Genomic DNA, 17,684 nt, shown 5'->3' on the forward strand with positions numbered 1-17,684 from the left:
GCAAATATTAATGGCTTGAATTGATTTTGTTACCACACAAGAAAAAAATACAGAAATCATAGACAATCAAAGGTTTTTTAAATTTTAGGTCATTTTCTGCATAATTTTGGTCATAAATGAATTTTTTATTTTGCATTTATGGCATTTTTTAGGTGATCATAATACTAGCCCTAGTAATAAACATAAAAGCTGTCCAGTTCTTTGAGATATTTCTCTTGCAATCTGCTTGTACACTGCCATTTTATTGTGGTACTCTACGGAGTCCATTGAATACAGGCAGGGATGTGCCTCATACTTAGCAATTAATACACACACAACGTCCCTCGGTCATGAAGACAAAGCCATTTTTGTTGCTTTGATTCCCAGCAATCCCAGCATGTCTAGCAACCTAGCGCACACCGTTAATACTCAAATTCCACTGGACAATACTGTCAAAGGCTTGTCAATTCTTTCATCGATTAGAACATATTCTAATTCACTTTCAAGACTTTTGAAGAATTCTCAAGACTTATCAAATATTGCAAGTGATTTGACAAAAAACTTGTGAAGTATTGTAAAATCTTGAATTTGACAAAAATTTGATCGTGTACAACAGGCTTAAAACCAGTAAAGACAGGCCAATGATAATAACATACGAGGATTGGGGCAAAAGTCATGGCAACTATTTCTTTTTCTTGTAGATATGTGAACTGATCACAAACGTATATGTGTTGTGTGGAAGTTCTGCAGGCATAGTGTGTATGCAGAACAACAGATGGCTCTGTGATAGCTGGTAGTAGCGCAGTGAAGACCGTGAAATCAGTCAGTTGGTGAGTGTTGTGCGAGATGGATGTAACCCGTGTTGAGCAGCGCGCTTACATCAAAATAGCCGTTCTCCGAGGGAGAAATGCGATGGAATGTTACAGTGAATTAGTGGAAGCCCTTGGGAATAATGCTCTACCATACCGTCCAGTAGCACGGTGGGTAGGAAAGTTTCAGCAAGGACGTGAGTCAACCAGTGATGAGCAACATTCAGGATGACATGTCAGTGTGCGGACCGACGTGGCACATGCCATCATCAAGCAGCTTCTGGATCAAGACAGATGATGGTCACTACTGGAGTTAGAGAGGGCAAGCGGCATCGAGAAATGCACCGTCCACAGGATATTGTGTAATGAGCTGCAACTGCACGAAATCGTATCGTGGTGGGTACTGGATGCACTGACGGAAGTTCAAAGGTGGGTGCGCTATGCAATATGCTCCGACCACCTTGCACGCTGGCAACAGGACAGCGATCAATTCTTGTCACGAATAATCGCCATCGATGAATTTTTGGGCCAGGGCACATGAACCAGAACTGAAACGTCAGTCCGCGGAGTGGAGACATGCTGGATCACCATGGAGGCAGAAGGTCCATCAGAATCCTTCCCCAGTCAAATTGAAGGTGATCGTCGCGTATGACGTCAGGGGTGTCATTGTTTGCCACTTTGTTCCACATGGCAGAACAGTGACCGCACAGTACTACAGGGACTTCCTGGTACGACAGGTACGACAGGTACGACGTGGCGTTCGGGAAAAACATCCGGATCTTGTGAACAGTGCAATAATCCTGCACGACAATGCAAAACCACATAAAGCAGAGTGTGTAGGGCAGCTACTGCGACATTGGGGATGGGAAGAATTGGAGCACCCACCGTACTCTTCTGACATTTCGCTCTGTGACTTTGATCTCATTCGAAAGATTAAGGAACCATTACGTGGTAGGCGGTTTGCTACACGAGAGGACATTGCTAATGCTGTGTGCCAACAGGTGACCCGATTCACACATGGAGCGGCAAATGCTGAGGCAGATGGTATTCAGCGCCTCCCACATCGTTGGCAGCATGTGGTGTCAGTAGCAGGGGACTACTTTGAGGGTCTTTAGGCCTATGTTTGTCATGTCAACTTCATGTGTACTTTTGCACTGGGAACGCCATATTGCCCTGTATACCACCGTAATAAATTAGTGTGTTACGATATTTCAGTGCTATTCATCATCCACACATGTTGTTAACACCTTGTCCTTTCGTCTGTATATGTCACATTTTCCAACCAGACTGGTATCTTCAAGAAAAAAAAATAGTTGCCATAACTTTTGCCCCAACCCTCGTATTCAAATGTATCAAGTTGACAGTTACAGGCTGAACAAACAAACTGCAATCCTTTAAGGGAATGGATGATAAGCGCTTTCCATGCGATTACCACCACCATCGTGTAGCATGGATGAACCAGTCCATCTTCAAATCATGGTTTTTCAAACATTTTGTGCTATCTGTAAAACAACACTTAGAAGATAAAGGTCTTCATCCCAAAGCTGCTCTTCTGATAGACAACGCACCCTCTCTCCCATCAGAATCAATTCTAGTTTCAGATGATGGCTTCATTTTTGTACACTATCTTCCACCAAAACTAACTTACCTGGTTCAACCATTGGATCAAAGAGTAACATCTGCTTTCAAATTAAGGTACAGAAAAACAATGCTTTGGTATGTCCCTGAAGAAGACTGCACTGGAACCATGACAGAAACACTGAAATTGTGGGCAATGAAGAAAATAATATCAGAGCATGTCTCGATCTTGTTAAGGCATATTCAGATTTCAGAAATGTTGACATGAATGACATGGAGGAGCAGCTCGGTCGTGAAGCAAATGAAGAAGGATATGAGTGCTTAGAAGACCACGACATCATAAAACATGTGCGCAACACATACACTGAAAGACTGGGAACTTGATTATAATGACGAACTGTTGGCTGACACAGCAGGAGAGAAAATCTTGCCGTCTACTGCAATGGAAGTGGTTGACATGTTGATCAACTTCTTTGAACAGCCGGCCTGCGAATACTGTTATTTGATAAATTTAGGAACCATCAAATCTCATATTAGAATTATTATTATTAGAGACTAAAAAACAAGACAAAAATTATATTTCACTTTCATTCAAAATAATAGCTTGCTATATTGTATTATAGTGTATAGGGGTGCTTCAACACTTTAAATGCCTGTATTGTCACACTATTTTTTATTAAAATAATGTTCCAATATCTTGATTATTTTATTTTCCATGTAACCTGCCGACATTCATTTGACCAGATAATGAAGGTTCTACTGTACTGATCAATGAAGTACCTCACTAGTTGTTGCAATCTTTTGCTTCCTTTCTCATATACAGATGCAATTACTGCTATCATCCAATCAGGAGGTACCTTTGTCACATTCCATGCTAATCCCATAACTCTATGAAGCCATTTCATACCTTTCTTCCTTCCTACTATATTTCTCCATTTCAGGTCTAATTTCTGCTGCTTTATGAAAATGTAGTTTATTTACCATCCTTTGTATTTCCTCAAGCATAATTTACTGCTATCACTGTTCTTCTCCTGATGAACTCCAATGTTCGGGACTTCAACAGAAAGTTTTCCTTTTACACTGAGAAAATTTAAAAAATATTCCTTCTACCTGTCTAGTGACTCCCTGCAAACTACAATGAGTTTACCCGACTTACCCAAAACACTATTCATTTCCCTTTTCTCTCCTTTTCTGAAATTCTTTACTGCAGTCCCTGAGATTCTTTATTGAAGTCCAGAAAGGTTTCCCTGCAGCTTGAGCAAGCCTTTCCAGGTTATTACAAAAATGTTCCCACCATTTCTTCTTGGAATCTACAATGATTTGTTTCACTTTATTTATTTCCTCTACATATCTACATCACTTCTTGTTTGGAACAATTTTAATACACCTTTCTTTTTATGTTTACAAGCTGCACTGATTTCATTATTCCACCAAGATGATAGTTTCTTCCCATCTTTACACACAGCTTCTCGTAGGCATTTCCTCGACATTTCGACTACAGCACAGTATCCCTCTATGCCACTCATTCTCTTTCTATGTCCTAAACCTGCTGATTTCTATTCCTTGGAAATCTTCAAAGATCATATCCGTGCACGTCTGTCCCCAGTTTCTTCATCTTGGAGATTTTCTAGCCTTATCTGTCTGCAGACAGAATTCACTTTATCTATCCTAGGCCAAGTTTTTAAAATTGGCTTTACATCGCACTGACACAGATAGGTCTTTACAAAGGAAAATTTTATGTGTCCTCCTTTGTAAAGTGAAAACCATCAAAACAGAATTATTCTAATATCTTGTAACAGATAGGTCTCATGATGATTATGGGGCAGGAAAGGGCTAGGAGCGGGAAGGAAGCAGCCATGGCCTTAATTAAGGTACAGCCCCAGCATTTGCCTGGTGTGAAAATGGGAAATTACGGAAAACCATCTTCTGGGCTGTTGACAGTGGGTTTTGAAACCACTATCTCCCGAATGCAAGCTCACAGCTGCACGCCCCTAACCGCACAGCCAACTCACTCAGTGCTACTTAGTTCACATCAGGTAGTGATCAGTGTCATAAAAAATCACAGGAATACTGGTGCATTTCTAATAGATTTTCTGAATTCAAAGCCAGTTACGATACACTTCCTCTGTCCCAAAATAATAGTCACATTCCTGTAATGAGCATTTATTATTTAGAAACCAACCTTAATTAGCCATTTAAGCAAAGAGCATTGATGTTTGGTCTGTCACAGAGCATATGAAATTGATTTAGCACTCTGGGCAACCTAGGTAGATGTCGCTAAAACTGGGACATTCAGTTCAAAGCAAGCTATCGGTGAATGCAGTGGTTGTTACATGAGTCTGATGATTTTTCGACATTGCAGAAGTAGCCAATGTTTACATAGTGTAGTTTTTGTGGCTAGGTAACACTGGAACAATGGGAAGAGCAAAAAATATTGGAGAAAATCAGCAGCGAGCAATTTACGAGCATTTATTTCGTGTAAGCAATAATGGTGTCTTGCAAAGGGGTCTGTTACAAGTGAACTATGTAATGCGAGTGGAATATATATTTTTTTAAGACTTTGTTTGTAAAATATGATATGATGTTTTATTTTTATTGACCTAACCTGTACTGTATAATGTTGTAACATAGGCATTTGTAAATAGTAGAATTCTGTCTATAGTTCCTGGAAAGATCCAGAAAGTTACATAACTATTGTACAGGGTGTGTTACTTTGTTGGTATGTGTTCTAGAAAATGTGTTCTGTCTATTCTGGAAAAATACGACTTTCGCGATCATGCGTATTCTAGAATGTTAGTCAAAGTTCGCGATCGAAAGTAAGGTTGTGATTGGCGAGTCTAGGTGGCGATAGGGAACACATGCACGCTGATTGGCTGCCTCCAAGGCCAGTAATTCCTATATATAGTGAACGAGGCAGTGTTCGAATTAATTCTGTATCCTGAATTCTGTCGGTCTCGGTTTATATGTCTGCGAGCAGCCTATCTGGTTGACGTCCCCCGGCTTCCGGGATGGCCCTCTCCTCGGGTAGGCACTCTTGAATTCCGTTCCTGCTAAAATTTCCGTAATGTTCCGATTTGCTTTTCATACAGGAGTCTGCCCTAACCTCGCCTAGATTCACCAAATTAGTTACTTATGACGCTTTAGTTTTTCAGCTAGGCATTCCTATTTCTATTTCTTGTTTCACTAAAATATGCAGAGTGTAGTTTAATATTATTTCTCTTGGGGTTTGCCTCTGGTAGTTCTGTATCACCTTAGGTACGCTAAGTTTTGGATAACCTTTTCACATCACTGTATTTTGCATTGTACAACTACATTGGTAAATAGATGTATAGTTGATTTGAGTTTTGAATTTACACTGCTACGAAATAAGCTATGTACATCACTGAACTTATAACTCGCAACTCGGAATTGTATGCGAAATGTATTTGTAAAATTATTTGGTAAATAATATTCTTTGAATCTAAGGATCACGGGCATTTATTTTGGAATCCGCTGTCTAAGCCATGTCCATGCCTTTAGTAGGTTCCCAGCCCTTTCCATCTTCCCAGTTTGTTGTTCACTAGTTGGCCCTACTGATGTTTACATACATGTTTTGTTGGAGATCCGCGTAATGCCAACTACTGTTCCGAGTGTGTAGTGATTTCTTATATTGTGTAGTTTGTTCTTTCCTTCCCCTTTTAACTCTGTTTGTGCCTTGTTTTGTGTTACCCCTGTAGTTGAGGTAGCAGGGTCAATAAAGGAAAAGCTGTGAAATTTGCCATTCATAGGCGTGTCGTGTCCGCCCCAGTTCGAGCTCACGACTTACTCTTCCGAGAATCAAACCCGTGACCGGGAACGTAGGAGGAATGGTGTCGCTGAGACATACATTAATATTATGGGGAAATTAAGAGCTAATATTAATGACTATGTAATGGCAGTAAGGCCAAGGTATCATAATTATAATGCTGGGAGAAGAATATAAGTAAATTAAGAATCATATAAGATTTAAAAGTTTGAAGGAACACAAAAGCTGTAAGCAACAGGTTGTGCAATTAGAAGTAAGGCTTGGTCGAAGTAGGGTGAATCACATGCTGCACCCTTCTGAAGGTGCGTAGTATGTCTTTATAAAAGGTGGGTGGAAAGTGAACGGAAGGAGGCAATTCCGTTTTTGTGTGTCTGTGGACAGTCTCCATAGGATGAGAACTTCGATGGCCTTCTGGAATGGAGGTGAAAGTTAGTGAAGGTATAAAACAGGGATACACACCCTGGTCGAGTTTTTTTGGAACAAGTCTACTAGGAGTGCGTGCGGAAGCTTTGTCAGTCAGGTCTCCGATAATAATAATAATAATAAGGTCCGAGTTTGGACTTAGAATATTCAGTACGATACTTCGACCACGCCAAGTCTTCTATGTTAGTGATATTTGAAGTTGAGAAGGAGATTGTAAATACTGTATATAATTATACATACTCATCAGTCTACAATTAAAGAAGGTTTTGGGAAGCAGAGGATTTCGTCTCTTTCACACGTAGCGAATCACCTAGGCCCATTGAAGTAAAACTCCCAACCGCTCAGGGGAAAACAATCTGATTATTCATCACTATTCGTCGTGGCAAATCCTGTGTCACGACAGAAAAACTAAACTGGTATCAGACGTGGGGTACTGGGTTCAATTCCGCCTCAGTGAAGAGACAGATTTTTTAAGAGCCCCGCAGAAGAGGCTAGCTCAAGCAAGAAGATTCGCAGATCCGGTCCAGAGTAGCAGACGAGAGGCCTACCGTTCCAGCCTACGCAGAAGGAAGCGGACATCAGCACAAGGGAGCAGCAGAAGGCACCTGGAGGAGCTCAACGTCGGGACGCCAGGAGAAGACAGCAGATATTCGGGTAGTGGTAAGTACCCACAAGTGTTGTAAATATGGCAGATTCCAATGTACCCAATGATGTGCCAGATAATGTTTCTGACTATGATAGTGCGGGGGACGCACAAGATGGACATTTATACGTGTCAGTTACTGAGGGATACCGGTTAATAGGTCATGAATTTAGTGGTGCTAAACCAGAGCAATTGCGTGAGTTTATTGCTAATGTGGATGCCGCACAGAGTATGATTAAGGATAGGGACCAATGTTGTTCTTTAGATATATTTTGACAAAGATTACGGGTTCTGCTCGTGAAAAATTGTTGTCTCGAGGTGATATAGTCAATTGGAAAAGAGCTAAGGATGCTCTTTGGGAATATTACGGAAAACAGGGCACTTTTGACTTGTATTTGTGTCAATTGTTCCAACAAAAGCCAAGGATCGAAGGAGACGGTGGCCGAATGGGCACATAGGGTTGAAGAAATAGCGTTGATGTTTCGAAACGCTATCCTAGAAAATGAACCAATAGAATATCATACAGGGCAGCACAAAATGCTAGTGAAAATCGCGATAGCGGCTTTCATTCAAGGGATCCATACTGTGCGAATACAGGGTAAGCTACAGGATCGTAGTCCTCAAACTTTTGAGGCAGCTCTAGCCATTGCTAGACAGGAAGAAGCCTTGATTAATTCCCAGAAGGAGAGAGAGGCACTCCTCAGGAATAGTACGGCTTCTAGAAGAGAAGGCGCGCATACCCAACCGGTAAGCCACTCAAAAAGTCGGTGGCAGAGCAAGGCCGCGCAGGGGTCGCAAAAACCTAGTAAATCTCCCCATTATAACAGAGTGCTGTTAATATGCTTTAATTGTAACAAGGAGGACACATGGCTAAGGATTGTAAGCAGAAAAATCAGGGCTCAAAGGCGAAGGAATCCCTTACCCCTCGAAGAAACTCCACGGGAGAGATAAAATGTAATTATTGCGGAAAGCCAGGCCATTGGGCACGGCAGTTGAAAAAGAAATTAGCTAACCAGAACCGAAATAAAGTGACCGGTAACGAGGTAAACATAGTACGCACCTCAGGTTACCAACAGCGCACGAATAGTGTAGGGCCGAAGTGCTTTAAGTGCAATGAAAGAGGGCATAGGAAAGCAGAGTGCCCATGTAGAGATTTGAAGTCGGAGTCCAGGTGTTGTTATGCTTGCGGCAAGGTTGGACACCTACAGTGGCAGTGTCACACCAGATGCGATAGTGAACCCAAAAGCAGGGCAGAGTTCTTGCCTAGGAGTCGAACTAGGAATATTCAGAGTGGTAACAATAATAATAAATCCTGTGACAAATCACGCGAAAAGGCGCGGTGTAAAATCTGTAAGAGATGGTCGCATTCAGCCAAAGAGTGCTGGTTTAAAACTGAGAGAGAGGATTTAAACTAGATAAGGGAGACAAGTCAGGGATGCTTGAGACCTCCCCGAAGACCATCATTCCCAGTAAGGTCGGTCAGCATGAGGAAGGTACCGTACTAGTAGCAGTAGACGGGCGTAAGGTTGCCTTAAGATTTTTAATCGATACAGGAAGTGATGTCTCTCGTATTAAGGAAGGTAGTGTTCCTTACGGTGCTTGGATTAACCGCAAGGAAATTTTAAAGCTAAGAGGGATAACGAAAGGTTCGAAACAAACCAAAGGAAAGGTTCGAATTTCCGTTGGTGGTAGATGCTCGGATTTCCATGTAGTGGACAACGACTTTAACTTGAAACAAGACAGTATAATTGGAAAGGACGTGTTAAGGGACAGCGTCTTAAATTATAAAGAAGGCTATGCTGTGAAAGCAGGTAAAAGATATCCACTAGGAGTGAAAGAGGATATGTGGGTAGTGCTCGAACCAAGAGTGGAGAAAATCGTGGCTATAGAGGTAGCCAAACAGTCAGCCGAAGGCCTGATAGAGCGACAGGAAGTAAAACCAGGCGTATATTTAGCAGAGTGTTTAACAAAAGCCAAAGATTATGTCGCACTCGTTAGTATGTTGAATACTACTGACAAGGAGTGGCGATTGAGAAGCCCAGTTGTTAAGTTACTGGATGTAGAAAGCGAAATTACAGCAGAGGTACACAAAGTTGAAGAAGCCATAGCTGTAAAAGGCGATAGTCAGGCCAAGAACCCGGTCGCGCAGAGGGATGATAATAATAATAATCATATTCGGGAAGGTAAATCTCGAACGCAGCGGATACGGGAGCTGCTTAGAGTAGATCACTTAGCTTCCCAAGACAGGGAGAAAATTTATGATATCTGTACGGCTTATCAGGATATCTTTCATCTAGAAGGGGATAAATTAACGCATACGAATATACTTCAACATGCTATCCCTACACGTGTAGATCAACCTCCAATTCATGTGAGGCAGTACAGGTTACCTGAGGCTCAGAAGGAAGAGGTAAGTGGCCAGATAAATCAGATGTTACAGGATGATATTATAACTCCTTCAACTTCTCCATGGTCTAGTCCCATCCTTTTGGTTCCAAAGAAAATGGATGCTTCTGGTAAGCAAAAATGGAGGGTCGTTGTAGACTTCAGACTTTTGAATGACGTCACCATAGGAACTACGTATCCTATTCCGTTAATTTCTGAGATATTAGATGCCTTAGGAAAAGCAAAGTATTTTTCCACTATGGATCTGACCAGTGGATACCACCAGGTACTGCTGAAGCCTGAGGACACAGAAAAGACAGCATTCTCTGCCTTAGGAAGGCATTATGAATACAAGAGGTTAGCCATGAGGCTTCGAGACGCGCCAGCGACTTTTACGCGCTTGATGAAAACGGCACTAACAGGGTTAGAAGGCATTAAATGTCTGGCTTATATGGATGATCTGATTGTATATGCTAGCTCTGTAGAGGACCACAATCAGAGATTACATGATGTTTTTCAGAGATTGAGAGAGGTGAATCTTAAATTAGGTCCAGATAAGTGCGAATTTCTAAGAACGGAGGTAGCTTCCTTAGGACACGTGATTACCAAGGATGGTGTTCAGCCTGATGATCGGAAGGTTCAAGCAGTGAGAGAATATCCTCAGCCTACCACCCCGAAGCAGGTGAAAGGATTTCTAGGCTTGTCAGGTTATTATCGCAGGTTCGTTCCGAACTACAGTAAGATAGCGAAACCACTGTATGAGCTGCTTAAGAAGGAAGTACCGTATGAGTGGACGGATAGGCAAGAGCAGGCATTCCAGATCTTAAAGAAAAAGTTAACAGAGAAACCAATATTGCAGTACACAGACTTTGAGAAACCTTTCATATTGACTACAGATGCTAGTAATGAGGCCTTAGGAGCAGTGCTGTCATAAGGACAGACAGGTAAGGATTTACCGATTGCTTACGCTAGTAGAACTTTAAATAAGGCCGAGAAGAATTATTCTGTGACAGAGAAAGAATTACTAGCAATTGTTTGGAGTGTGAAGTATTTTAGGCCGTACTTGTTCGGCAGGCATTTTACGGTAGTAACAGACCATAAGCCTTTGAAATGGGTATTTAATGTCCGAGACCCATCCTCTAGATTAATTAAATTCCGATAGAAATTAGCAGAGTACGACTTTGAGATAATGTACAAGGAAGGCAAGCGTAACTGCAATGCAGATGCCTTAAGTAGAATTCCAGTTAGGAACGAAGAGCCTGATCAAAAAGTGCGAGTAGTTAAATCTGGTGATACTAACCAAGAGACTAGTAATGAGGAAATGACCCCTTAGGATCACCTGTTAGCTCAGATAATAATGCACAACCACGGAGACTCAGCTCTGAATCCGAAGACGCCATGGCAGAGGTGACAGAGCCTGAGAGTGAGAGTGAAGAAGGTAGTAATAGGGAGGATATAGTCGAAGAGATTAGGAATACTAGCCCGAAGCTAACAGAACAAGAGAAATGAGAGATTATTAAGGAATGTCACGAGTCACTAGTATCAGGCCATCAGGGCATATCAAGAACGTATGCCCGGATAAAAGACCACTATCAATGGGAAAGGATGCAGAAGGAAGTAGAAAGGTACATATGCTCATGCCCATCGTGTCAAAGAAATAAGGTTACCGGGCCTGAAGTAAGGGCATCAATGGAAATTACAGACACTCCTAAAGCAATTTTTGAAAAAATAGCAGCATTAGATGTAGTAGGACCTTTAAATGTAACGGAAGCAGGGAACAGGTACATACTCACCTGTCAAGATCAGCTGTCTAAGTATTTAATTGCAAGTGCTATGCCAGACCAAACTGCAGAAACTATAGCACAAACTCTGATTAATAGAGTAATTAGTGTATTCGGTATACCAAATATCATAATGACAGATCAGGGTGCAAATTTTATGTCAGATGTTTTTAAGAAATTATGCAGAATATTGTGAATCAAGAAGGTCCATACAGCGGCATTTCGACCACAATCTAACGGTAGTCTGGAGCGTTCTCATAGAGTGCTAGCAGAATATTTAAGACATTATGTATGCAGTTCACAAGATGACCGGGATAGTTATCTTCCTATGGCAATGTTTGTGTATAACACGACCAAGCACACTAGTACAGGTTATACACCATTTGAGTTAATATTCGGGCGAAAGGCAAATATTCCTGGTGTTCTCCAAAGGAAACCAGAACCGAATTATAACGAATGTCAGAATGTCTTGGAGTAGTTAACCAGACAACTGCAAGAGAGTCATGAAGTAGCTAGGAAGACGTTAATTAAAACCAAGGAGCGAGATAAAGAGTATTATGACAAAACGAAGAATGAAGTTTCATTCAAAGTAGGAGATCTTGTGTTGTTACGCAACGATGCCCTACGAAGGGGACGTTCAAGGAAACTTTCTCCACCATATCAAGGTCCTTATAAAATTACTAAGGTATCGGGAGTGAATTGCACGTTACAGATAAACAAACGTGGTAAGAAAATTGTGGTCCACCAGAACAGACTAAAAATGTACATTAATTAGAGAAGAAATGTAAGGTCATGGGTTCCTATTTAGGTCGCAGTGAGTTACACTTCCCTCACTCCAACGGCATTGTGAATTATCGTGTACCGCTGATAGAGTTGGTTGAAATACTCTGTCAGGTCGCATCGAAATCAGGAAAGTATTGGAAATTTTAACCTAAGTAAGAGAGGAAACTAGGAATTTTGGTATGGGAGTACCATTGTAAGTACGTCCTAAGTACCCATCAGAAGGACTACAGATGACGAGACTGTATGTCCAGATATCAACTCGTCAAAAGGGAACTGCAGGGTTCGAACTGAGTATGGAGAGAATTCGAGTTCATAATGAGGATTAAAATTATCTACACTTGCTATGTGCACGTTCTGAAGAAGCCTTCACTTACTGTCACTAGAAATTAAATGAATAAATTAGGTAGCGTTGTATGTAAAAGTGAATGAGATCTGCTTGTAATTATTAAAATTAGAAGGGGCGTGATGCCAAGCCTAGTTCCACTGAAACGAAATTCATTCATGGTACAGAAAAATTTCACAGATAGACGTTTTACGTAATCCAGGAGATAGTCGGATAAGGGTCGTTATCATGAGGATAACCCCGTGTGGTGTCGGGGATTTGCACAAACAACACTCTACACTTTAATACTTTTCTTCCCATACAGTTACACAACCAGAATAACACCACAACTCGAACCCGTCTGTCATAGGAGGCGACTAAAGGTTCCACTTAGGGAATGGCCTTGTATTCAGTCCTTTATGCACAAATACGGGCGCCCTGAGTGAGGCATGAACTCAGTGAGGCGGGTTCTGCCTGGGATATGTCACCATTAGGCCGGTGATTATCCACAACAGTGTGATTCTCGTGGGAACAGAATCCACTGAAAGGGAAGTTCTCACTAAGTCGAGAACCATCCCGTGAGATGTGACTCCAAGGGTACGGAGTACAATCCCAGAAAGGTCACTTTGGTAGATTCATACCTGTATTTAACGTTAACTTCTGTAACCATTCCTCGAGGCAAATCCTCTGCAGTCTTTAGCAGATGCTATTCAAATTTCTTAATTGCCAATGATATTTACCATCCAGGCGTTAGGTAAGGAGAAGTGACGTAGGTACGTCAGTCAAACAAGGAGAGAGAATTTCTGAACGGGCTAATGATAGCTCTAAATTTTTGTTAGAGCTGCCCAGAGGTGAAGTTCACTGAGATATCAGTTACGAAAAGGAATTCGTAGATTTTAGTAAAATTACTCACGAGTATACCAGTAGACTAGTACAGAGCACAATTACGAGAAGACAAACGTTACAGTAAGACAGTCAGTCACATTAAGTGTGTATTCAGGTACAGACAAACAGTGAAGAGTAGAGTCCACTACACCCTAACGGTATAGTGCGTAAAGTTGACAGAAAGTGAAAGTCATTGTTTACCTTGCAGGGAGGTGAACGAACCAGGCGGATGGAAGGGATGACAAGCCACACGACCTGGGGAATGTTGGTCGTCACAGTTATGTTGCTACGGGTGTCCATACCCACCAGTCAATTGGATTTCAAGATGAATCGGTATGAAAATACAGCCGGAGTCTATTTTGATTATCAAGGGGAAGTACAATTGTACACTGTAGAATGGAAACTGATCACTTATGTTAACCTTACACATTTGGCAGATCTATTTAATGTAGCCCGCAGAAATTTACAGAAGACTAAAACCCTGTGTATCCAGATAGAAAAGGAAATGCATATTAAGTGCAAACATGAGATAATGTTGGTAGAACAACAATTTCAAAGGATTCAAGGGATTAAGGACTTAATTAGGAAAATTACTAGGGTCAGTACGCCGGAAGGCAACGGGAAACAAAGTAAGCGCGGGTTAATTAATGCAATCGGTACCATTGCGAAGACGTTATTCGGAACCATGGATGAGAGTGACGCTATTTACTACGAGGGCAAAATTAAAGAACTAGAACAGGAACAATTGTCAATGATACAAGTAGCAAAAAGTCAAATGTTAGTTGTAAAGTCAACTTTACAATCTGTTAATAATACTCTGTATGACATCACAGCAAATGAACTCAAACTAAGTGAAAATTTTGAGCAACTTAAGAGTTTCATTCAAAATGAAACAACAGATATAAATGAAGCTTTTAGACAATCAGAAATGCAAATATCATTAAATAAACACTTAATTGAATTGCAAGGGTTTCTGATGCAATTGCATGAGCATTATCAGATCTTATTAGATAGTGTTGTAAGTTCTCAGACAGGCACGGTGAGTGTCCAAGTGTTAAGCCCCGATGATCTAGTAAGGGCATATAAGAGAGCCCAAAGAGATTTTCCTAAGGGTTATGATCTGCCATATGATTTGCAAGTCACTTATGGGTACTTGATTTTGAAAATATCATCAGTGAGTGTATATATAACTCAAGATGCTTTGGTGTATATTTTACGCACCCCTCTCACTAACAAAATAGAGTACAATTTGTACCATTGTGTACCTTTCCCCTCTCCCATGAAGAGTAATCCAAACCACTTTGTGTATATATCTAATGAGAAACAGTATGTATTAATTGATCAAGAAAGACAGACATATGTAGAATTAAGTGATGAACAAGTGAAACAGTGCAAGCGGACTGACAATGGACAGAGATTATGCAAAGCAAATTTTCCTATTAATAATGTAATGTCAAAGGGTAGTTGTATTGTCAAGTTGTTAACTGGTGTTAGTTTTATTCTGGAAGACTGCAAGAAAAGTGTTTTGTCAGTTTATGAACTCATATGGATACCTGTTGATGATAATATGTATATTTTTGTATCGCCTCATGAAACAAAGGTCACCAGTGTTTGTCAGGATATTACCAGTGATATAAGTTTAAATGGTGTGGGAATAATACAATTCACAGACTTGTGTACAGTTTACAGTTCCACTAGTAAAATTCAGAGTACAGGTTCAGTAAATACTACCACGAAGAAGGACTTAGTGCCAGAAGTAATGTTGATATATGATTGTTGTGAGCAATTAGACAGTGAGATCAAATTAGAGGATGTACCAGAATTAAATAGGGTCACAGTAGGAAGCTTACTGAACCATATAAGTGACCTAAGGTTAGCCAGCCATAAAAAGGAAGAAGTAGAAGCACTGGTAATACACAAAGAAAAGGAATTTAAAATGCAAATGACCCAACAGTATACAAGTGTACATCAAATTGTAACTGGTATTATTTTGTTTGTAGTACTTATAATAGTCTGTTGCTGTTGTTGTTACAGTTGTGGTTGCTGTACAAGGTGTAGATCCTTAAGTAAATGCATAGAAGACAATAGGGAGCGCTGTCCCGACTTATGTATTTTCCAAAATGTGATCGCTAATGACCACAGAGCTAAGGTCTCTAATGAGGACATTACTGTCCACTTTCAGCATCCTCAACTGGCTGGAAGGGCATCTAGCCACTCGGGATCGCTACCGGGATTAAAGTTACATGAGCGCCCTACAACGGGCAGAGCAATTACCAGAGATAACTTGGTGCAACGCACCCACGAGCAAGAGCATAGAGACTCCGACAGGATGTAAGAGTAAGAGTAAAAATGAATGCAGAGGTATTGCATTCATTTTTCCCCAAGGGGGGCAGGTGTCGTGTCCGCCCCAGTTCGAGCTCACGACTCACTCTTCCGAGAATCAAACCCATGACCGGGAACGTAAGAGGAATGGTGTCGCTGAGACATACATTAATATTATGGGGAGATTAAGAGCTAATATTGATGACTATGTAATGGCAGTAAGGCCAAGGTATCATAATTATAATGCTGGGAGAAGAATATAAGTAAATTAAGAATCATATAAGATTTAAGAGTTTGAAGGCACACAAAAGCTGTAAGCAACAGGTTGTGCAATTAGAAGTAAGGCTTGGTCGAAGTAGAGTGAATCACATGCTGCACCCTGCTGAAGGTGCGTAGTATGTCTTTAGAAAAGGTGGGTGGAAAGTGAACGGAAGGAGGCAATTCCGTTTTTGTGTGTCTGTGGACAGTCTCCATAGGATGAGAACTTCGATGGCCTTCTCGAAGGGAGGCGAAAGTTAGTGAAGGTATAAAACAGGGATACACACCCTGGTCAAGGTTTTTTTGGAACAAGTCTACTAGGAGTGCGGGCGGAAGCTTTGTCAGTCAGGTCTCCGATAATAATAATAATAATAATAATAATAATAATAAGGTCCGAGTTTGGACTTAGAATATTCAGTACGGTACTTCGACCACGCCAAGTCTTCTATGTTAGTGATATTTGAAGTTGAGAAGGAGATTGTAAATACTGTATATAATTATACATACTCATCAGTCTACAATTAAAGAAGGTTTTGGGAAGCAGAGGATTTCGTCTCTTTCACACGTAGCGAATCACCTAGGCCCATTGAAGTAAAACTCCCAACCGCTCGGGGGAAAACAATCTGATTATTCATCACTATTCGTCGTGGCAAAACCTGTGTCACGACAGGTGGTCCATAAAGTGTATGTGGAAACAAGGTGAGAACTCCATAATGAATGACAACATATTTGGTGATGTCTCCTCTAGAGTAAAACAGAGAGTTGGCAGAAAGAAAAATTCTCTAGATCATGATAGATTTCAAGTAATTTCATTGCATCAAAGAAAGACTATCAGATCTATGGCTGAGGCTTTGGGTATGGCAAAATCTACAGTGTATCGCAGAATCCAAGAAAAAGACGTACGACGACATTCATCAGGAATGAAACCAATACTGAACATGAGAACAGAAACGTTTGCAATTCTGCTTGTCAATGTTAAATCCAGCAGTTTCAACATGTAGAGCAAGATTTCAGGACATGTTTGATCGGATCTATATTGTTGAATAATGGTTTTACATGTCTGAAGAAACAGGCAAGTTTTGCATTGCAGCAAAAGAATCTAATACACATCGAACTTGTCAGAATAAACATTTCATTACAAAAGTGATGTTTCTAGCAGCAGTGGCAAGTCCCCATCTTGATTCAATATGTAACCAGTACTCTGATGGTAAAATTGGGCTATTTCCATTCATCGTCCAGGAGCCAGAAAAACATAGTAGCAAAAGTAGGCCTACTGTCAGATTTTTTATTATGGACACTCGAGTTTTGGCTTTAATTACAAATGGACCAATAGGCCTATTGCACTGCGAGTTATACCAATATTTTCTTTGTTTAATTCTACATTAGTGTATATAAGACACATTGTTTTCGACATTCATTAAATATTTTTTATTTGTGGTTGTAATAAATATTGCCCAGGTTTTTGGCTTCTTCTCTAGGAAGCGCTCACTTAGGAATATATACAAGGAAAGATACTTGTCTGATGGTAATGAAATTTTTATATGTTATAACCACATATATTACAATGATTTTCAACAACCCCAAAAAAAGTTCTTATCATTTCTCTAAAGCAATTCTTTCTCAGCCCAAGTTAAATATATAGCAGCAAATTTGGGCTTGTTTTGAAGCACTCAGTCATGGTTATCAGAAACTACAACAACTGTAACCGTACAGTGTGGTATCGAATTTATGA

At 40.6% G+C, this 17,684-nt stretch overlaps 1 protein-coding gene across 1 annotated transcript in view; it reads right to left on the minus strand.

Annotated features, from left to right (window-relative positions):
* Positions 1-17,684, minus strand: part of LOC136863295 (sedoheptulokinase) — a 165,775-nt gene that overhangs the window by 98,843 nt on the left and 49,248 nt on the right. The window lies entirely within an intron of this gene.

The sequence above is a fragment of the Anabrus simplex genome, chromosome 2 (assembly GCF_040414725.1).
Source record: "Anabrus simplex isolate iqAnaSimp1 chromosome 2, ASM4041472v1, whole genome shotgun sequence".
NCBI classification, from domain to species: Eukaryota; Metazoa; Arthropoda; class Insecta; order Orthoptera; family Tettigoniidae; genus Anabrus; species Anabrus simplex.